Here is a 23,993-nt window from a genome sequence, read left to right on the forward strand (position 1 = left end):
ATCCACTCATTCTTCAATATGTAAGACATATTTAAACTTTACAGAAACATACAGTCACTGGATGTTGTTATCAGTGATGTCATCAGTGATGTCATTTGAGATGTCATCAGTGAAGTCATCAGTGATGTCACTGACCATGTCATGAATGATGTAATATGTGACGTCATCAGCAGTGGATTGCGGGTGCGCGAAATATATAGTTAGTGCTACTAACTATATATGCGAATTTCAATGGTTTTGTGTGAGTAAAATAAGGTTTTATAAATGCTAATTCCTAACTATATATGGTCTATAACCTATGGTTTTTTCAGTGAATTTTCAAGGTTTTGTAAATGCTAATTCCTAACTATATATGGTCTATAACATATGGTTTTTTCAGTGAATTTCAATGGTTTTTTAATAGCAAATATTAAAAGCTGTTAAATGTATTCTTCTTTTAAAGGAAAAATATATTTTATATGTATTTAATATAATTTTTTTATTTATTAAATTATTTTTTATTTTTTTAGTTTCGCTACCGGTCAGCGCACCGGGTAGCTTCCCGTTAGATCAATTTTATGCCGCGACCCGATCCGCGCACCGGGAAACGTTCCGTTTGCACAACTGCCGCGTTCGAGAACAACATCGTGACGCGTCGCGTAAGTGCGACGTATCGCGTTGCCGCGTAATGCGTCTTATGACACGCCGCGTTAGCGCACTCGAAGTGCTCCAGTGCGCGAACGAGGCGCGAAGCGCAGCACACCGAAAGCGCTCCGGGCGCGGAGCGGGACGCGTAACGTAAGCGTGACAGGTCATGTGACCTGTAAATAACACTTTTCATTGGTTTAGAACTATTTTTTTTCCCAAATGATGAAAACCCCTCCTTTTTTCCTCACTCTGACTTTCATCTCTGTGAGCGGAAGACCTGTTTCTGCTTGTTAAAATAATGACATCTGTAGTAGCTGCAGCTGGTGGACCCCCACCACCACCACAACCACCTAGGAAAGAAGGACCACCTCCACAGTTCCTTCCAAACCCAGAGGAAGAGGAAGAAGAAGAGGAAGAGGACGTAGAGCCGAGGCAGTTCTTGCGTGAAGAGCCCCGGAAATCCCACCACATAGCCAATTTTATATGGTAATTTTTTTCTTACCCTCAAGACCAAAAAAAGGTCAATGCCCGATACGTCACATGCCTCATTTGCAAAGATGTTTTGTCTAGAGGTACAAACCAAAAGTATAGTTTTGGGAACTATACTATGCACCGCCACATGCAGAGGTGGCATCCAATCAATTACAGCGCTGCTGAGCTGCGTCACCTCTAGGATAACCCACGAACTCCTGTGGCCAGTACATCATCACAGCAAACTCTATCAGGACCAGAGGCGAGGGAGACGGTCCCAAATATTCAACAGAATTTTGTGCACATGAAGCTAGTGTGCATTTATTGTGGTGAACTAATTTCATATGGGAATATGAGTATCATTTTAATTAATAGAGCATTTGAAAACCACAAGTGCTCAAAACGCCCCAAGAAGTAAATTTTTTTTTTTGCTCCTGTTGAGCCCTTTCTAATGCCTGTTTTTCGTTGTTCCCCCCCAAAAAAACAAAAAAATCATAAAATTGTTCAACAAAAAAAAAAAACAATGTTCAGAAAAAGAACAAAAGATATAAAACAACAAAAACATTTAAAAAAAAAGTTCTTTTCAGAACTACCTCCCATTTTTAAACAATTACTAACATTTTTAGCACTCTTGACTTCATTTTTCTCATGGGTGCGCTTCCCGGTGCGCGCAACGGAGAGCTCCCCGTTAGCGCAATAAAAAAATAAGAAAAAAAAAACAAGAGAAGGAGAGCATAAGAGAAAGAGAAAGAGAGAGTAATGTTAAGAGACAGACAGCAAGAGAGAGCAACACAGAGGTACTGTGTAGTACATAGTAAAACAGTGTAAAAGATATAAGAAAGTGTAAGAGAGAAAATGAAAAAAATATAAGGCTGTGAAACAAAGAAAGAGAGAAGAAGAATACTAAAGCAGAGGCACATGAAGAATGTGAGTGGCTGTAAAGAGTAAAAGGAAAGAGAAAAAATGATGTACAAATAAAAGGTAATAACGGAACCAGATTTAAATAACACTGGTGAGGGAGAGAGAGAAAATAGTAGTGTGCATAACTAAAGAGGGATGAAATAAGATGGATAAAATCGACTAAAGTTAAAACATGTGGATTGACAGAGAAAAAAAACTGAAAGAAGAAAAGAAGAAGTAACAGAAATGGAATAATTGAAGCAGCAAAGAAATGTAAATAACGTAGTGTGCTTGAACTTCAGGGAGAAATCATAATGAACAAGTAGTGAAAGAGTGAAGAAACAGAGACAATTACAGTAAGAGAGACGGACTGAGTGAACGGGAGTGAGGAACTGTGAGAACAGAGGGACTGAGAAAAGGAGTGGAAGGAGTGCAGTAAGTAAATCACCCACACAACACAACAGCTACCCTACCTCAAAGCACTCTAAAATATTATTTTACTGTTTCTCTTGGTTTTCCCCTTGTTACGCTCCCCGATGCGCTACCCATAGTATAAGTAAAGAGGGGTGAAAGAGGGAGAAATATTGAATTAGGATAACACATGGTGAGTGACAAAGAGAGAGGACAAAGAGAGTAAAGGAAACAGTACCTGAATGGGCTTGAGTAAAACAGCAAAAAAAGATAAGTAATGCAGTGTGTGTGACTTAGAGGGAGTCAGTGGGTGTAGGTCAGAGTGTGGGTGTGTAAGGTGTGTCTGTGGGTGTGGTTGTGTGGAGTGTTTTGGTGTGGGTAGAGATGAGGGTGTGTGAAATATGTGTGAGAAGTGTATGAGTGTGGGGTGTATATGTGTTCGATGTATGTGTGTGTATGGAATGTGTGTGTGTTTTTGAGGAGTGTGTGTGGGAGGTTTTTTGTGTGTATGAGGTGTGTGTGTGGTGTGTGTGGGGTGTATGTTACAGGTGTGTGTATGTGTTGGGAGGGGATGAGGTATATGTGTAGGAGTAAGGTAAATAATTAAGAAAAAGAGAATGAGTGAAGAAGCAAAAGAAGGGAACAGAGGGTAATTGAAGTAAAGAATAGGGATCAAAAGAAGTTGAATATGAGAGGGTAAATAGGGAAAGGGGAGTAAACATGGAGAATAAGAATAAGTGAGAGAAGCAGAGTAAAAACACAGGAGTGAGGTAGATTGAGAAAATTTTAGTGACCTTAAAGCAAAGGGTGATAACAAACTAAATTTTTTTAGTCATACTTACCATATAATAAATGTAACTTTAATTTTTTTTTACTACAGTTGGTATCTGTGAAAGAGAGAAGAAAAAATAAGTTATAATTAGTAAAATATGTATTTTAAATTAAAAGATACAAATGAAGAGCTAAAAACATCATAACACTCTATTTAGAAATAAAGTTAGAGTGAAGAACACAGAAAGGGAAATAAACTAAGGAAGGACAAAAAGAGGGAAAAAGAAATAGAAGGAGAGCAAATTACAATGAGTAAGGCATATAGATTCACTAAGAAAAAAGGAGAGAAGAACAGAGAAATGAACTGAAGGTAAGAAAGATACTTAAACAATGTGAGTTAGCAAAACTAAATCAGGAAACAGAAGTAAGTAAAAAGATAATGACTGAGACAGAAAACAGTCTAATTAAGGATTCATTTAGAAGAATGAGGAATAGAAGATAACTGAGAGTAAGAGAAGAACAGTCATGGAGTGAAAGGATGAAGGGAGACAGAATAATATACAACAATTGAAGGAAATGGACTGAGGAAGTTATAAGGTAGACACACTAAGAGAAAAACTGAGTGAGGTGGAGTACAATGAGTGAGAAAAGAAAAAAAGTAAGTGAGCAAAAAAAAGGAAAGAGAGGAGAATACGACTAAAACAGTGGTACTGAGAGAAAATAATTTAGTGATGAAAGTAAAGAGAAGGACATTGAAAGAAAGGAAATGATGGATAGTAACGGAACCAGAGTAAAAGAAATGGGATGAAGAACGATGAGAGAGGAGCAGTGAAGTTGTTGTAAAAGAAGTAATAGAAGGTAGATAAACACAAGTGAAAATAACACAAGTAGAGTGAGGCACTGAGCACAGAGAAGTAGTGAACTAAAAATAGAGAGAAGAGGTCAAAAGTAAGGAGCTAACAAAGATAAGCGAGGGAGAGTGGATGTCAGAGAATGGGAATACAATTTAATTTACACAATCCAAAGTATAGAATAAATTCTACAACATGTTACATAGTTTATTTCTGCTGTTCTCAGAATATATTGAATTTCACTTAAAGCAGTGAGTTCAAATTACTCATCATATGACAGCGTGAAAAACAAAACACAATCTAAAAGATTGTGTTTTAAAAAAAACCTTATGTACTGACAAATGACAAATGTACGCTAATCTTTGATTGACTTACTTTTCCTTGAGGCCAAATAGTATATCATGGAGGTCCTTTTCTCGTTGCATAGTACTTGGCTGTTCACTTAGAAATCCATTTCATCGACTTTCTACAAGAAAAGCTCCAAGAACATCTGAAATATTTTCAAAATTTTGATATACTCCTTTTTTCAGTCATGACTCTTTACTCATTCTTGCACCTTTCCATTTGGCCAAATAGTGTCAGATGTATGAGTATATATGAGTACTCCTCCCGTCTTCATAGGCCAATTACCTTTACTTAAATTTTGGCTGTAAAAACACTAGGTATGAATTTATAAAGCCAAAAGGCAAACGTTGTTTGAAAGTCAAATGAGTGTCGTTACATTGGGTCCAACCTTTAGAAATTTTTAAATAGCAAGTGTAATGCCCTGATGTTGTAGAAGGACCGTCATGAAAAATAATAGCTACAGTTGCAAAGGTTCTTCCTGATATCGATAACTGAGAAGCCACGAAATTTTTAATAGAAGTTGTCAATTTAGTTCCATCAGGTCTACATCGTTGGAACATTAAAATAACATAGTGACCAACATTTTGTAGAAATAATGTGGACAGCATTGCAGACTTACATTGGGTACACACCGTATTGTGATCCGCTGCTTTAACTAGATTATTGAAAGACACTGATTTGCAGTCTGGTAAAGTTAAATATATAAATCTTTCAGAATCTATTCTAGTAGTACTTGATGAAGCACAGTTATCACAGTCATGTTGCCATTGATAAGAAAGGCCAAATAGATTTTTTATATCTACTCCTTCATCTTGTAATACATCAAACATATATATTAAAAATTCCTGACAATCCTGCTGAATATTCTGTGAAAATTGATTTTGACCTGAACATATATCTAGAAGATTTCTAATTTCTGAAACACTTTCTATTTTTGCTCTATCACTACTACATTTGTCTAACACAGAATTCAATAAACAGCACAATGTTTGTTCCCGATTTTCAACAATCTGTCTTTGTAAATTTTGAAGAAAAAAAACAACATTAACTACTACATTAGCATAGCAGTTGACACCAGAACTGTTTTCAAACTGAAATCCAACAACATCTTCAACAGAATCCTTTTTGTTTCTCTTTACAATTACACTTTTATCTACTTTATGCCTTTTTGCTGATACCTCACTGCAATTACTCTCATTTCTTCTTTTTCGGCCTACCACACGTTTTTCAATCAGAGGATATTGAGGCAAATGTGGAGCATACACTCTTCTTAACCTATTGTATTCTTTAACACAATCTAGATCAGCACAAATCTTTGTTTCATCAGACTCAATCAAGTACAATCCTGATAAAGTTCTGACTCGTGATAAAGCCACATATGCCATACCCTCTTTAAACACAGAACTTCCAATGTTCACCAAAGCGCTATCTACACTTAAACCTTGAGACTTATGAATTGTCACCGCATATGCCAAACAAATAGGAAACTGTTTTCGGCGAACATATAAGTCTTTCACGAGCAAAAATCTAGCTGAACAACGACAAATTTGTTCTATTTCATCAATGTCATCAAATGTAATTTTTAAAATTTCAATTCCATCTATATTTTTGTAATTCACAAAACCAACAACATGACCCATTGCTCCATTTATCAGACCTCTTTCAACATTTAAATTCCTTCTCAAAATGATACGACAATTCAAACACACATTCAGAGTCTTTTCAAAACCAGCAGTTTTAGATATAGTCTTCTCAAATTAATCCAATTTTGACTTCAAATTTTCAGATAAAACAATTGTTGCTTCCATATGCTCTATTTTATCGGTAGCTTCCAGTTTCACTATCTCTTCATTTTCTAAATGTAACATTTTGTTGTTGAACATGGAACATTCTTTCAGAGTAGGCATCAAACATATGGCAGATTTCTTCTCGTTAACTTTCTTAAAAATGTTCTCTGGAAGAATGTTTTCATTTGGGTACAAATTTGAAATTAATCGTGCATGTAAAGCTTCTTTCCCTTGCTGACTTACTTTTCCGATCCTTACATCTTGTAGAATATTTTTATAATCTTCATCCTTTGCCTGCCGCATATTTTGAAGCAGTTCTGCATATTTGAAGTTTAACCATATATTAACGTTTCCAATGCTTCCTAGGCACTTCCTGGTATCTTCATGCGTGAGCATTTTGAACACAGGTTGTCCTTTCACTGGAGTCAACTGCAGAAGATCTCCAAAAACAATAATATGTTTTCCTCCAAATAAGACATCATAGTCTGTTCTAAGAATTTCTTGCATTCTCAAATGCACAAAAGCAAGCATTATATTTGACACCATGCTTACTTCATCAATGATAAGAAGTTTCATTTTCTTCAGGACTCTCGAAACTTTGGAACACGCATCTCCAGATAGCTTATGATACTCCAATTTGTTCTCATGCTCCACTGGCAGCATCAGTAAACAATGTAAAGTAATCCCTTTAATGTTATGTGCTGCCAGCCCAGTTGGAGCGGTAACAACACAAGACAGCGGTGATTCAGTCCTTTTCTGCAGATAAGTTGCAATGGCTTTAATCAGAAAACTTTTTCCAGTTCCCGCTTCTCCACTCACGTACAGTTGGACAGGCTTAAATGATGTACATGAGCACTCTTTTTTCTCAAGACTGAATCCATGTTCAATCTGTTCTGTGACTTCGTCATATATCTGTTTCTGCTCAAGGTTTAGTTGTTTCACCAAATCTTCTAAGTTAACTTCATCATCTTGAGCTTGTTCCATAGCTCTTTCCACCTCATATATGGCAGTAGCAGCTTCATTTTGGATAATTGGTCCTCCTAGTGGATCCTGACTCAATGAAGCAGAACTCTGACTTCCTTGAGAACTGTCTCTCGCAATCTCTGCAGCAATTGTGGCTTCTTGCTCTATTTCTTCATTCAACATTTGCAGATAATTTGGAAAAACAGGACATTCTATGGTATCCTTCGTTGCATTAAAGGAGTCTTCATAACAGAGAAAATCTCCAAGCAGTTCCTCTTCTTCATGCCATGGTTTAAACAGTTGCAAAAGAGCCAAATAATTAAATTCTCTTTTATCTGGATTGTCACAACTCAATTTGCGATGATTAATCAAATGACCTTTTTTCTGTTTCACTAGACATCCTTCACATCCAATGACTCCATATATTCCATTATTGATATCTTCTCTGATGTTCCTCTTATAAATATATCTTTGCAGAACTTCATAGAGACAAGCGTTCTCAAGGTGATGACTTCTATTTAGATAGTATGTATCCAACATGTTTGTCTTCAAAATATCTGTACTTTCTGGTTCTTTCTCCGCCAAATACTCTATCTCTTGTACAGATTTCAAAACTCGATTTCGTGTTGCAGCAAGACCTATACTCACCCAAATGATGGTTCTAGATTTGGCATAGAGACTTGCTGACGACAATCGATCAGAACATTCATATGCTCCAATTTCTCGATGCGACAACATCTTCAGACTGTAACTGTACAATTTCTTGCTTAGACTCTTTTCATGTGAAATGTCCTCCCACATTTCCTTCAGTTCTGTCTTTTCTTTTTTTGTGATGTAAGGCGTCACATATCGAGCTACAGCAATAGAGTTGTCAGCAACGAATTGAATATCCATGTTAGCATTCCACATGGACAAAATCACTGGATTGTAGTCGTTGATGTACTTGGACTCTTCGTCTCTTTTTAAATTGTATGTAATTTTTGGTGATTTCCTCGTCACAGTATGTCGCAGAGAAGACATTAAATTATTTACTCTTCCTTTAGAAATCACTGGTCGGGGAAAAGCGAAACGACATTTTGTGTAGAACTTGTCCTTGTTTCTGAATTTTCGACGACAGTACTTTCCACAACGATGGGATTGAAAGCGTAAAACTTGTTGCCTTAAACTGTTTTCTTCCGTAGTTTTCGGAACAGCACATGTTGAATACTCTTCAATGAAACTCATGACTGTCTCATCTGAATCTGTTCCAAATTTGGGTGCATCTTTAACCCATAACAACATATGTATGTGAGGAGAACCTCTCGCTTGATACTCCTTTCTCCAAAAGAAATCCAAAACCTCTCCAAGGGGAGGATTTTTTTTGTTGGTAATAAAAGACATCATAGCTTCAAATCTATGATTGAAATATCTGCATACATTCACTGGATCCAAAGAACACAGTTCTCCAGGTGTTTTGAATTCTATATTTTGTATATTAGCATTGGCCTCTCGTAGAAATTGAAGTAAGTCCTCCCATGCATACTCGGCACAGCTAAGAGTGAGGAACCATGTAGGAGTACCTAAGTTTCTTAGCATACATTTCAATTCCCCATGGCGACGGTACCAATACTCATTTGTACCACGCTGACATGCCATGAGATTGATTAGATGAGATTCTAAAATATTATCTTGCAGATTCACTTTCTCCATAAAGTCCCTCGCCGAAACATTTTGTAGATGTGCTCCACTTTTCAGAATATGTTTTACTGCATAAGAAAGCCCAGACAAGTCACTTTCATACAGTAGATGAAACAATTAGGGAATGCATTGACAAAACCTTGCATCTTCAGCATATAATCTTACAGTTCGATATTCAGATGCAGGAATTTGAAGTGGTCGATCATCATATCGTCCACCTCGACCTGTTGGAAATAGCTGTGGAAAACAACGAGCTTCCAAACTTTCCTCCCATACACTAACGGGACTTCCTTTTGCTGCTTTCATTTGAAACAATTCAATTGCATTCCCCATTACTTCTTTGGAATGCAAAGGATGAACAGTATAATGTTCATATATTTCTTCACTTCTAGACACATCAACTTTTTCAATTTGGCCGCCTGAACAATCACTGTCTTCATCTGCAGCTGTTTCCTCTGCTGCAACACATACATCTTTGTAGTACTCATTGTTTTTGACTAAATACAACGTTGCCTTTTTGACTTTCCTAACATCCACTAAATCTTGCCAGATTTTTTTACTCTTTGTTGGAACCCCGTTAACTAGAATAACCAGAGGTTCCTCTTCTACTTTTTCTATACCAATTGTATCAATATTTTTTTTCAAATCTAGGGGCAAATAAACAACTCTTCCCTTTAATCCTCTCTGCAAATCTGTAGGAGGCAATTTCCCTATCTTAGGCTCCATGCGAACAATTGCCTGAAAAGGATGGACACATTGAATCAAAATAGACTCATATGTATTTAAATCCATCAATTCACGGGGAATGTCTACCAACTCCAGATTATTATGAACATCTCTAGCAGGCATTCTGTTTTGATTTCATTTGTCATAACAATATTTACAAATACGCTGATCAGAACTCAAATCAAAAGAATTCTCCACCCACAAATAAGTTGCTAAATCTTTCCACTCATAATTATCCATCTTTTCACTTTTTGCATATAAATCAACTAACCTAGTCTGAATCTTATAATGACTTCGTCGACAACACACACAAGTAAAATTCGGCCTTTAACTTGATTTCACCTTAAACCTGGTAATTTCCTGCTCAAACCTTTCTGTATTCAAAATCTGTACATTGCCTTCCACATTACCTTGAATTGCTGTCTCAATTTCTACACTGTCCTCTTGTTCACGAAAATAATAAATCTCAATTTCTTCACAAATCTTCTTCACATCTAATTCTGTTCCATGCAAAAGAGCACTGTTTAATTGTTTAAGCTTAAGTGCTGGACTTTTTGCATAATACAACATTCTCACTGATTTCCTCATTTTGGTATGATGCACTGCTAACATCCTAAAATGATGAAAAACACTCTGACAGACTTTTCTAGAAAGACAAGCCAGTGAATGGCCTTGCAAACCTGTGATTCCTCTCACTCTGCAAGGATCTAAGTCTTGCAACAACTTCACTTTCTGCTTTATACTTTTTTTACTATATGTACGTAAGAAATTACAAAACAAATCAATTGATTCCTGTCGCACTCTACAAATACTACTACACTTCCAAGTGTACACTGGACCCTTAGTACGTCTCCCTAAAACTCCATCAGATAACATCTCTTCTGGTTCTCTAGGCACAAGTTTCTCTTTTTCAATCGGACAACCGTCTTTCACTTCATACGCTCGACCACTGGTGTCAACTGCATGCACTAAATCATTCTCCTGGAAGTAACTCTCCTCATTAAAAAATGGCTCACAACTTGAACTGTGCATCCATTCTCCAGAAAAAACTTTACAAAAATGTGTCCGATTAATTACTCTTTTCCATCTACTGTTTGATTTGAAAACATCAATTGTCTTGTTAAGTGTCCTAACTCTATTGATTATTAAAATAAATAGTTTTTTCTTAACTTCAAAAGCCTGATCAACAATCTTCTCTACACTTTTCTTTTTCTTATAAAAAGCAGCTCTCTGTTTACCTTTCCTAATGTTTTTTAACAAATTTAAAACCACTCTATTGCAAAACATTCGTCTACGAATGTCTCTAAACTGATTCTGCCTTCTATTCTTATACATATTATTCTCTCCTGCTCCAGTTTTAGGATTCTTTGAAGTTCTCTCCTTCCTTTTCAATTTTACTCTCTCATTTTCTTTTTCTACATGGTGTCCATCATTTTTTTGGGATGTACATATGTTACGTAAAAAAGACTTAGTTGTCTTACTAGGAGCTTTGTTCCTGTTTTTTGAAGTATCTGTTGTGGAAGAATGCTGTAATTCCATTGCTGTTTTTGCTTTTTCCCGGTTACGTTGTTTCTTTGTCCTTTCCTTTGTGGGCATCTTTGCGTTTTCTTCAATTAACGATTTCAATCTGTGTTAAAGAAAAACAGTGGCACATTATAGTCCACTATTACCAAACAACAAAGCAATGACAAAAATCAAACGATCTATATAGGGTTACAGATCAGGTGAGGATTCTCCAGTGGTGCACAAAAGGTGAGGCCTGTATTGAAAAGTATAGTGGAAGACAGCTCTGTCCACAAGTACAAAGAAGATCAGACCTATGTCTAAGTCCACTGCACTCTTATACACAGTCTTCACCACCTATGCTTCCCAAGAAAATATTGAGTTATATAGTTATATAGAATTGTATTTTATAAAATTGTGAAGCTCCATGAGAAAGCGTTTGCCTCAGTCTTATTCCTGTTGTGAGGCAGGTGCAAGATTTTGCCTCAGTCTTATCCCTGCTGTGAGGCAGATGATTGTAAATAGGATCTGTGCTGTGTTTCCTAAATGTGATGTCAAAAACGATTTTGGAGAAAATGATTGGTTTTTACATTTTTGATTATAATGTGGCGCAGCGGTTTAAAAAGTGACACATCTACTAACATGCTTCAATTTTTAAATATGGAGCAAAAAGGTACTTGTTTGGGTTTTCCTGGGGAGCGTAGGTGGTGAAGCTTGTGTCTAAGAGTGCATTGGACTAGGCTTCATGAAGCATATACCTGTCTGCATTCTTAGACGCAGGTGTCAATTTGACTCTTTACAGTGATGTTAGCTGTGTTTTAAATCAGTGTAGGAAGCATATTGAGTTTGTTTGCTTAGAGGAATTGTATTTTGTAAAATTGTGGGATGCGTTAGTCCACTGTGTTAAATCTCATGGTCACATATTTAAATCCCGGTGGGTTCACTCAGACTTTCATTCATCTGGGGTCAATAAAATGAGTACCATTGAGTTGGGTAGCAATAAACATCACTTATTAATCGCCGAGATGCCTACGTGTGAACGTGCGCTTCAGAAATACACTTCATGTTATTTTATGTCTAGTGAAGAGGGTGCAGCAGCAACTGGGCAATATGAAGACAAGAAACTACATCAAAATAACTGATGGCAGTGGGACTGAAACACCTGCAGCGATGCTGTTCACAGCACGCCATGGCTGTCTCTCTCCCCAGCCAGCCTGCGTTTACAGATTCAGTGTTCTGGCTAATGCGAAATGAGCACACTTTGCCAAGGTTCACTAACAAACAACGCAGTTCCAGCGTGGGCAGCAACACTGAAGCCTTCATTGGTGCTAGTAACAAGTGTAGGGCAGGTGGCGGCAGCCGCAGCTGTGCACAGTTCCTTCACATGGACAGAACAGAATTTACACACACACACACACACACACACACACAACCATGTGCATGATTTGCATCATTGAGCCTTCTTCATGTGCGTAGGACTCTAACAACGCAGACAGCAATAGTGCATCCTTACATGCATGCAGGCACATACATGCACACACCTTCACAGATACTGACATACACAGTACAGGTGAATGTGCCACTGCAGTATAACCTTCTCTGAAACAGACAAACCACTAACTGCGCTGGCAGCGCACTGAAATATTTCCCCTCGGGGTGTGTGGTGTGATTGTGCTTCTGTTGGTGTTAAATGTAACAGTATGCAAGAGTGTTTGTTTGGTGTTGGGATGTTGAAGGGTGTTATGATGCTTGATATGTTTCCTCAAATGATATTTGCCGGATATTGAGCCCAAAACTGATATGATGGTGTGTGTGAATTGCGTAATAATGTTTTGGTGCTTGGTGTTATGGTGTGTTGATATTCGGATGGCTTTGCATGCTTTTAAGCGTGATGTGCATGTCTAATGATGTGCTGCGGTGAAGACCTGTGCTGGGTGTGAATATCTGTGTGTGATAGTGTGTACATATGTTTGCGGGATAGCATGTACGCTTGTGTGATTGTGAGTTACAAGCGTACCTCTGGTGGTGCGATGGGGTCCACTTGTGTCCTGAGGACCTCAGGACTCAAATGGAAGTCATCCTCTGAGCAGCAGTGTGCCGAGAGACATGTTTGCAGAGTGGTGTAAAAAGGTGGCATGGCCTTGGACCTCCTCTCTGCAATCCAGCTGTGTGGCGCTTACTGGAGGTACCTGGTGGGCCAGTTGGCCCCCAGGGATCCTAAATATTCAAGGGGACTTAATCCTCCAATTTAGAATGTGCCAGGAGGTGTGTTTGCAGAGTGGTGGAGAAAGGGGGCGTGGCCTGTGTCCACCTCTCAGCAATCCAACTGTGTGGGACTTACAGGAGTTAAGAGGTAGGCTAATTGGCCCCTAAGGACCCCCAGCAGTTAAAGGACTTCAATCCCCATCGAAGAGCGAACAAGGGTGTGTGTTTGCAGAGTGGTGGGCAGTGGGGGCGTGGCCTATTATGAGAACTTAGCAATCCTGCTGTGTGGTACTTAGTGGAGGTTATTGGAGGGGTAGTTGATCCTCAATGATGTCCTTGGGGGCTAAGTACCTCTCTTGTTACCTCCAGTAAGTCCCACACAGTAGGATTGCTAAAACGTCTTCGGAGGCCATGCCCCCTTTTTCTACCACTCTGAAAACGTGCCTCCTAGCAGATTATGGGATGGGGATGAAGTCTACTTTACTCCTGAGGGAATTTGGAGGCCCACAAGCCCTTTTGGTACCTCCTGTAAATCCTATGCAGCGGAATTCCTGAGCACTAGTTGGAGGCCCAGCACTCTTTCTCCACCACTCTGCAAACGTGACTACTAGGTTAATGTTAATGTTATGTTATTGGAATTTATATAGCGCTTGGCTGCCCCAGCCAAGGGGCGTCCCGGCGCTGCGAGTGAAGCTGAAGGCAGAAAGAAGAAAGCACCAGAGGGGAGAAGGGGAGATTACTGAAAGAGGTGGGTTTTGATGGCTTTCCTGAAAGCCAGAAGGTCCTGTATGCCACGGATTGTTTCCGGTAGGCTGTTCCAAAGCTTGGCAGCGAGCAGGCTGAAGGATCGGCCGCCCATTCTGGCCAGTTTGATACGGGGAATGACCACAAGATGTTGTCCTTCTGAACGAAGTGACCTCCTAGGAATATACTCCGCCAGGAGGGGGCGCAACATCGGAGGAGAGGCGGTTTTGAAGATTTTGAAGGCTAAGCAGAGTGCCTTAAACTGAATCCTTTTTCCCACCGGGAGCCAGTGCAGTTTTTTCAGGACTCCAGCCACCAGGAGTGGCGGGGGAGACCTACCAGGGCCCTGGCGGCAGCATTCTGGACTCTCTGAAGTCTGGTAGTTTCCGCCAGATTAGCGCCCAGTAAAAGGGAGCTGGCGTAATCCAGCCTAGAAAGGATGGTAGCTTGGACAATTAACTGGCGGGTGTGGCAGTCGAAGAACTTCAGGATGGGTCTTAGATTGCGCAGGATGCCGAAGCAGGTGGCTGCCACTTTTTTGGTGTGTTGGGTGAATTTCAATGTCGAGTCTACCCAGACTCCCGGATTTTTAACACATTCCTTGGGCTTAGGAGGTTGGCCCAAGGTGTCGGGCCACCAGCTTTCGCCCCAGGATGCGGTGTTTTTCCCCAGGAGCAGTGTCTCTGTTTTCCCCGCATTGAGCTGGAGGAAATTCGCCGTCATCCAGTTGGTGATGTCAGTAAGGGTCTGTTTGAAGTGATGGGCCTCCAAACCGTTGTTGTCATTGAGAGCTACCACCAACTGGGTGTCGTCTGCGTAAGACACTAACGCCAGTCCACTCTTTTTAACCACTTCTGCTAGCGGTCGAACATAAACATTGAACAGGGTGGGGCTCAGTGATGACCCCTGAGGCACCCCCTGCCCGGTGCTGTGCTCTTTAGAGAGGTAAGGGGGGGTGGAGACTTTAAAGGATCTGTTGGAAAGAAAGTCTCTAAACCATCCCAGGGCAGTCCCTGTGATTCCAATTTCCTCCAGTCTCATCAGAAGGACCTCGTGTGACACCGTGTCGAAGGCAGCACTGAGATCCAACAGGATCAGTGCTGCCGTTCCGCCGGTGTCAAGAATGGCACGGAGGTCCTCTGTAACACTGAGCAAGGCTGTCTCGGTGCTATGACCAGCTCTAAACCCGTGTTGGGAGTAATCCAGGATGTTATTGGTTAGGAGGAAATTGGTGAGGGTGATGTTAACGTGTGTCTCTATAATTTTAGCTGGCCAGGGGAGAAGTGAGATAGGCTGAAAATTTTCAGGAAGAGTGGGATCTAGGGTGGGCTTTTTTAAGATGGGAGATACCCGTGCCTGCTTCCATTTAGAGGGTATTTTGGCAGTGGAAAGAGACAGGTTAATGATATTTCGTATAGGTTCCGTGACAAGCTCATTGGCTTCACAAAAGGTCTCAGGTTTTAGGGGATCGGCCGGGGAGCCAGATTTGATTTTTTTACAGACTTTTTTAAAGCTCTCACGCTCTAGTGTAGGGAGGGAGGAGAGATAGGGTCTGGCTGGGGTCCAAAGTGACAGAGATATGGGGGAATTGGGGAAGGTATCGTAAATTTTCTTTATTTTGTCGGTAAAGAAATTGGCCATATTATTACATAGGTCCGGAGAGGTGGCGGCAGTAATGGCGGTTTTTTTTTGCAGTAAGGTCTTTTAAAATTTTAAAGTCAGTTTTCGAAGCGTTGGTGCTACTGTTGATTTCGGTGGCATAATACGCCGCCCTTGTTCTGCAGACATGACGATGATAGGTTTTTTGAAGTTGAACTTATTTATGTTTGAGGTTGGTATCATAATTTTTCCTCCATCCTCTTTCCGCCTTTTTACATTCTTTTTTCAGAGTGGCTAATTCTGAATTGTACCAGGGGCTAGCCACATGGGCATGGGCCTTGATCCATTTAGCTGGGATCAGGGTGTCCAATGCTTGAGTAATCCAGTGGCAAAACTGGTCGTATCCTAAGTCAAGGTCGTCACTCGGGGAGGAGGATTTGTCCTCAGGAGATTATGGAGATCTTCCAGGCGGAGTTTTCTCCACGGACGCTTCTGGACTTGAGGGGTAGGCACAGAAGCGGGGGCAGGTTTGCAAGGGACAGTCATGATCACCAGATGGTGGTCTGTCCAAGCCATGGGAATGGGTGTGCCAGCAATCCCATTCGCGATGTTCGAAAAGATGGGATCAAGGAGATGTCCCGCTCTGTGGGTGGGGCCACTCACGAGTTGATTGAGCTGGAGGGCGGCAAGGTCTGCAAGAAAGGTGGTGATTTTGGGCTCAGTGTCCCTATCAAGGTGTAGGTTAAGGTCACCTATGATTGTGAGATTGGAGGTTTTAGTGATGTTAGTGGCCAGGTACTGTAGGAGCGAGTTAATGAATGGAGTGTCGGCGCCGGGGGGTCTATAAATCAAGAGGCCGGTCGCGCAAAATTGTGGATTGGCTTTAATAGAGAATCTGGCACTTTCGCTGCCCTTAATATCAGCTTTAACTAATTGGCAGGCGAGGTGCGATTTAGCTATGAGCGCTAGTCCGCCCCCTCTTGAATTCCTGTTCAAGGTATATGTGGTAAATCCCGTGGGGGTGGCCAGGTTGATGACCGAGTCCATGTCATCATGGAGCCACGTCTCGGTCATAAACAGGGCATCAAGGGAGTAGTCTGATAGGAGATCGTGTATGTCTAGATGATGCTTCTGCATCGATCTGACGTTAAGGTGTCCCAACCTGAGGGCCGTCTGTGTGGATTGAGGAGGTTTTGGCTTTAATTTAGTGAGAGTGCATAGCTTGGAAGGGTGTGGCAGTGGATGCGAGATATGCGCTGGGTTCCGCCTGGTACAAGTACAGGTATGATGTTGAAGATTCAGCAGCTCTTGCTTAGAGTAGCACATCTTACCGCACAGGTTACAGCCCCGAAACAGCAGAGGGACTGGCGCCTGGCACTGCCTTAGCGCGGCGGGCGCAGACGGGCAGCTCTTTGGCGGGTCTTCGGCGGGGCAGCGCGACCGCTGCGCGCTCGTGAGGCTGCGAGGGCTAAATAGCCCAGAAGTTTAATGCACTAGAGCGCTAACCGCTCTTCGTGCAGGCAAACCGGAAATGACTGCTGGCCCCCACGAGGTGGAATAGGGAGGCGGCTCCGGAACTAAAGCCAAGTCAGTAATGGCGTGTGGTGCAGGGGATATTTTATTTCTCGCACAAGTAAATAACAATTTAGCACAAGTAATTATTTAAAAAAGTTCAATGTTAAAAAGCGCTATACAATCGTTTGTTGCCAAAGACAGACCTGTCTCGCCAAGCGGGTCGGGGACACTGCCACTGTCTCCTTCCCGCAGCGAGCTCCTACCGCTGCTCAGCCTAAATAGCCCAGAAGTTTAATGCACTAGAGCGCTAACCGCTCTTCGTGCAGGCAAACCGGAAATGACTGCTGGCCCCCACGAGGTGGAATAGGGAGGCGGCTCCGGAACTAAAGCCAAGTCAGTAATGGCGTGTGGTGCAGGGGATATTGTATTTCTCGCACAAGTAAATAACAATTTAGCACAAGTAATTATTTAAAAAAGTTCAATGTTAAAAAGCGCTATACAATCTTTTGTTGCCAAAGACAGACCTGTCTCGCCAAGCGGGTCGGGGACACTGCCACTGTCTCCTTCTCGCAGCGAGCTCCTACCGCTGCTCAGCCTAAATAGCCCAGAAGTTTAATGCACTAGAGCGCTAACCGCTCTTTGTGCAGGCAAACCGGAAATGACTGCTGGCCCCCACGAGGTGGAATAGGGAGGCGGCTCCGGAACTAAAGCCAAGTCAGTAATGGCGTGTGGTGCAGGGGATATTGTATTTCTCGCACAAGTAAATAACAATTTAGCACAAGTAATTATTTAAAAAAGTTCAATGTTAAAAAGCGCTATACAATCTTTTGTTGCCAAAGACAGACCTGTCTCGCCAAGCGGGTCGGGGACACTGCCACTGTCTCCTTCCCGCCTTCCCTGTTTGAAATGTAATAGGTTTCGCATTTGCGAGAGTTTGAGCTATTGGCTCTGTAAATGTAAACATTTTTTACTAATTTTTTTGGAGTGGAGTGGATGTACGTTGTGTGTAGTGGAATGGTGTGGTATGTTGTGCAGTGAAATTACGTGGATAGAAAGTATGTGGTTTTTAGTATATAGGAATTATGTAGAGTGGGATTATGTATAATGGAGAGTAATTATGTGGTGTGGTAGTCTGTGTTCTGGAGTTGTAACCTCAGGTTTAGTCTTCCTCATTTCCATAGAAGCTCAAGTATGAACTCAGTGAGACAAAAAAAGAAGGAATGACTGAGGAGCACTTGTGGACGTAGTCAGAGGTATGAGCAGGGCCACTGGAATTATGCGACTGTTTGGCTGCACCGATTTTCTCACAATTATACATTGTCTGCATTAGCCACATAAATCATCATATGCTCCCTACTCTGCAGATTTGAACAAAGAAAGCCTTGTTTCTAGCTCAAACGGCTCAAATGCTACCAAAAATGCAGCAACAAGTGTTATAGCGTGGTAGAAGGCCCTTTGCAAACCGAGAATGGTCACAATATTTATTGCTAAATGTGGGTGTTAAATTGGTACTAATGGTGTGCAAGACAGTCTTGCTTCCTTCTGCACCTCTCTTGCCTCTTTCTGCATTTCTGTTACTTTTTCTGCACATTTCTTTCTATTTCTGCACTTCTCTTGTCTCTTTCTGTAATTCTCTTCTATTTTCTGAACCTCTCCACCCTCTTTCTGCATGTCTGGTGCCTCTTTCTGCACCTCATTTGCTTCTTTCAGTACCCCTCTTGTGTCTTTCTGCACCCTTTTCTTCCCTCTTACTGCACCCCTCTTGCCGTTTTCTGTAACCCTCTTATATCTTTCTGCACCCTTTTTGCTTCTTTCTGTACCTCTGTTACTTCTATCTGTACTTCTCTTCCTTCTTTCCGCAACTCTCTTGCTTCTTTCTGCACCTCACTTGCCTCCTTCTGCACCTCACTTGCCACTTTCAGCACCTCTGTTGTTTCAGCTCTTGCTTCTTTCTGCATCTCACTTGCCTCTTTATGCACTTCACTTGCTTCTTTCTACACCTCTGTTGCTTCTTTCAGCAATTCTCTTGCCTCTTTCTCCACTTTACTACCTCCTTTGTGCACCCCCCTGCTTCTTTCTGTACATCTCTTGCACCCTCATACCTTTTGATGCACCCCTGTTGCTTCTTTTTGCACCCCAGTTCTGCACTGCTCTTACTTCTTTCTGCACTTTCTTTGTTTCTTTCAGCAATTCTCTTGCTTCTTTCTGCACTTCTCTTGCTTGTTTCTGCATATCTCTTGGGTCTTTCTTCATCTCTGTTGCCTCTTTCTGCACTTCACTTGCTTCTTTCAGCACCTCTGTTGCTACTTTCTGCACCCCTTCTGCCTTGTTCTGCACCCCTCCTCCCTATTTGTGCAACTCTCTTGCCTTTCTACACCTCTCTTCCCTCTTTTGGCAGCGCTCTTGCCTCTTTCAGCACCTCTGTTGCTTCATTTGTGCACTTCTCTTCCTTCTTTCTGTACTCCTCATTCCTCCTTATGCACATCTGTTGCTTTTTTCTGCACATCTCTTGGTTCTTTCTGTACTGCTCTTGCCTCTTTCTGCATCCCTCTTGCCTCTTTGAGCCCCTCTTTTGCTTCTTTATGCACTTCTCCTCTTTCTGTATCCCTCTTGCTTCTTTCTGCACCTCTGTTGCTTCTTTCTGCATTTCTATTGCCTTTTTCTGTATTCTCTTGCTTCTTTCTGCACCTCACTTGCCTCTTTCAGCACCTCTGTTGCTTTTTTATGTAGCTCTCATGCCTCTTTCTGTACCCCACGTGTGTCTTTCAGCACCTGTTGCTTTTTTCTGCAGATCTCTTGCCCTTTTCTGCCCCCCTCTTTTCTCTTTATGCACCTCCCTTTCCTCTTTCTGCACCCTGCACCCCTGTACCCTGTTTCTTTACCTTTCCTGCCTATTTCTGCACATCTCTTGCATCTTTCTGTACCTCTGTTACCTAATTCTGCACTTCTCTTACTCTTTCTGCACCCTTTGCGCCTCTTTCAGCACTTCGGTCCTTTCTGCACTACTCTTGCTTTATTTTTACACCTCACTACCCTCTTTCTGTACTTCTCTTGTTTCTTTCTACACATCTGTTGCTTCTTTCAGCAATTTTCTTGCCTCTTATTGCATTTCTCCTACTTCTTCATGCACCCCTCCCACCTCTTTCGGTACCTCTCTTGCCTCTTTGTGCACCCCTCCTACCTTTTTCTGCACCCCCTGCTTCTTTTTGCACCTCTGTTGGTTCTTTCTGCAATGCTCTTGCTTCTTTCTGCACCTCATTTGTCTCTTTCTGCACTTCTCTTGCTTCTTCCTACACCTCTGTTGCTTCTATCTGCAATTTTTCTGCCTCTTTCTGCACTTCTCTTCCTTCTTTTTGCACCCCTCTGGCCTATTTCGATACCTCTCTTGCCTCTTTGTGAACTCATCCTACCTTTATCTGCACCCCTCTTGCTTCTTTTTGCACCTCTGTTGGTTCTTTCTGCACTGCTCTTGCTTCTTTCTGCATCTCACTTGCCTCTTTCTGCACTTCTCTTGCTTCTTTCTAAACCTCTGTTGCTTCTTTCAGCAATTCTCTTAGCTTTCTGCACTTCTCTTGCTTGTTTATGCACCTCTCCTGTGATTTTCTGCATGCTTCGTACCTCTTTCAGCACCTCTGTTGCTTCTTTCTGCACTTCTCTTTCTTCTTTCTTTACCCCAGGTACCCCTTTCAGCACCTCTATCGCTTTTTTCAAAATGCCTCTTCCTTCTTTCTGCAACCCTCGTACCTCCTCTTTACCCCTGTTGCCTCTTTCAGCACCTCTGTTGATTCTTTCTGCATTGTTCTTGCTTATTTCGAAACTTCTGATGCTTCTTTCAGCAATTCTCTTGCCTCTTTCTGCACTTCCTTGCTTCTTCCTACCCCCTCTTGCCTCTTTTGGCACCTTTGTTGCTTCTTTCTACACCCCTGTGCCTCTTTCTGTACCCCTCTTCCCCATTTGTCCAATTCACTTGCCTCTTTCTACACCTCTCTTCCCTATTTCTGCACCACTCTTGCCTCTTTTTGTACCTCCGTTACTTCTTTCTGCACTTTTCTTGCCTCTTTCTTCACCCTTTGTTATGTTATGTTATGTTATGTTATGTTACTTTAATTCTTTTATAGCGCACGGCAACTCCGAAGGAGCATCCCGGCGCTTTGGCAAAGAAAAGAACAGCAAAAAGCAACCACACAACAAAGGAAGAGGGATAAAGGAACTGTTACCTAAAAAGCCATGTCTTCAAGTCCTTTCTGAAAGTAAGGAGACAAGGGGCCAATCTCAAGGACAATGGTAGTTCGTTCCATGCCTTGGGTGTCAGATAGCGGAAGGATCGACCTCCCTGACGAGCACGGCGAATTACAGGGACAGTCAACAGGGACAGACCCGATGACCTTTGTGCCTCTTTCAGCACCTCTTTTGCTTCTTTCTGCACTTCTCTTCCTACTTTCTGTACTCCACTTGCTTCTTTCTGCACCCTTCGTGCTTCTTTCAGTACCTCTGTTGTTTCTTTCTGCACCTCTCTTGCCTCTTTCTGCACCTCTGTTCCTTCTTTCTGCAGTTCTATTGCATCCTTCTGCATTACTCTTGCTTCTTTCTGCACCTCACTTGCTTCTTTCAGCACCTCTGTTGCTTTTTTCTACAAATCTCTTACCTCTTTCTACACCTCTCTTGCTTGTCTCTGCACCTCTCCTGCGTCTTTCTGTACTCTTCGTACATCTTTCAGCACCTCTGTTGCTTCTTTCTGCACTTCTCTTTCATCTTTCTGCACCCCTCGTGCCACTTTCATCACCTCTGTTGCTTCTTTCTATACTTCTCTCCCTTCTTTCTGCACCCCTAGAGCCTCCTTCTGCACCTCTTTTGCCTCTTCCAGCACCTCTGTTGTCTCTTTCTGCATTGCTCTTGCTTCTTTTTGCCCATCACTTACCTCTTTCTGCACTTCGCTTGCTTATTTTTAAGCACTTCGCTTGCTTATTTTTAAACCCCTGTTGCTTCTTTCAGCAATTCTCTTGCCTCTTTCTGCACTCCGCTTGCTTGTATCTGCACCTCTCTTATGTCTTTCTGCACCTCTGTTGCCTCTTTGTGCACTTCAGTTGCTTCTTTCTGGAACTCTCTTGCCTCGTTTGGCACCTCTCTTGATTCTTTCTGCACCCCTCCTGCCTCTTTCTGTACCCCTATTCCCTATTTGTCCAACTCTCTTGCCTCTTTCTACAAATCTCTTCCATCTTTCTGCACTACTCTTGCCTCTTTCTGTACCTCTGTTGCTTCTTTAATCACTTCTCTTAACTCTTTCTGCATCCTTCGAGCCTCTTTCAGCACCTCTGTTGATTCTTTCTGCACTTCTCTTGCTTCTTTCTAAAACTCTGTTGCTTCTTTCAGAAATTATCTTGCCTCTTTCTGTACTTCTCTTGCTTCTTTCTGCACCTCTGTTGTCGCTTTTGGCACATCTGTTGCTTCTTTCTGCACCCCCTGCCTCTTTCTGTACCCCTCTTCCCTATTTGTCCAACTCTCTTACCTCTGTCTATGCCCCTCTTCCCTCTTTCTACACCGTTCTTGCCTCTTTCTATACCTCTGTTGCCTCCTCTGCACCTCTCTTGCCTCTTACGGCACCTCTCTTGATTCTTTCTGCACTCCTCCTGCCTCTTTCTGTACCCCTTTTCCCTATTTGTCCAACTCTCTTGCCTCTTTCTACAACTCTCTTCCATCTTTCTGCACCACTCTTGCCTTTTTCTGTACCTCTGTTGCTTCTTTACTCACTTCTCTTGCCTCTTTCTGCATCCTTCGAGCCTCTTTCAGCACCTCTGTTGCTTCTTTCTGTACTTCTCTTGCATATTTCTAAACCTCTGTTGCTTCTTTCAGCAATTCTCTTGCATCTTTCTGCAATTCTCTTGCTTTTATCTGCACCTCTCGTGTTTTTCTACACCTCTGTTGCCTCTTTGTGCACTCATCTTCCTTCTTTCTGCACCCCTTGTGCCTCCTTCGTCACCTCTGTTGCCTCTTTCAGTACCTCTCTTGATTCTTTCTGCATTTTTCTTGCTTCTTTCAAAACCTCTGTTGCTTATTTCAGCAATTCTCTTGCCTCTTTCGGCACTTCCTTGCTTCTTTCTACACCACTCTTGCCTCTTTCTGCACCTTTGTTGCTTCTTTCTGCACACCGTGCCTCTTTCTGTACCACTCTTCCCTATTTGTCCAACTCTCATGCCTCTTTATACACCTCTCTTCCCTCTTTGTGCACCACTCTTGCCTCTATCTGCACCAATATTCATTCATTCATTCTGTCTTTATTTCGATCACTTGGATCATAAAAGATGTACATCAAGGAAAAAAACACTCATGAGTAATACATGTTCATAAAACAGGAGTTAAGAAATCATTACGATTATCATTTTATTGTACAGAATCAAAGTACTAGTGCAAGATAAGAGACAGCCTGCTAATTACTATTAAAAGTCTCATTAATTGTAATTAATAAAATCAAATCAGTTGGAATAATTAATAAAATCAATTGCAGTCCATTCCAATTTAAGATTGTCTAGGCGTTGAATTTTTATAGTGCCTATACCAAATCTATATCAGAGTTCAAGATGCGCTTGTGCCAAATCCCTGACAGGAACTTAGCTATTGCAAACACGGTCATAGGTGATAAATCCGTCTTAAGTATTCTGTAAGCAGGAATGCAATGCCTAAAACCTAAGTTTTTGAGAAGAGGAACAAGCCAGTACTTTCTTGGTTTTTGATAGGCATTGCAGAAGAATAAAACACGTAGTTCATTCTCTAACTGATGTGAACATGCGGGGCATTGCTTGGTGGAGGAGGGCTGGGACCAGGTACTTGTGAAAGCTCTGAGACTAAGGGTGCCATACCTCCACTGTAAAAATAACTTCCCGGTCAGGGCAGGACAAATTCC

At 41.6% G+C, this 23,993-nt stretch overlaps 1 long non-coding RNA gene across 1 annotated transcript in view; it reads right to left on the reverse strand.

Moving 5' to 3' along the window:
• The window catches only part of LOC144807909 (uncharacterized), a 216,342-nt gene that overhangs the window by 88,922 nt on the left and 103,427 nt on the right, over positions 1-23,993 (reverse strand). The gene's annotated exons all lie outside the window — the stretch shown is intronic.

This window comes from Lissotriton helveticus, chromosome 1_2, assembly GCF_964261635.1.
Source record: "Lissotriton helveticus chromosome 1_2, aLisHel1.1, whole genome shotgun sequence".
Lineage (NCBI taxonomy): Eukaryota > Metazoa > Chordata > Amphibia > Caudata > Salamandridae > Lissotriton > Lissotriton helveticus.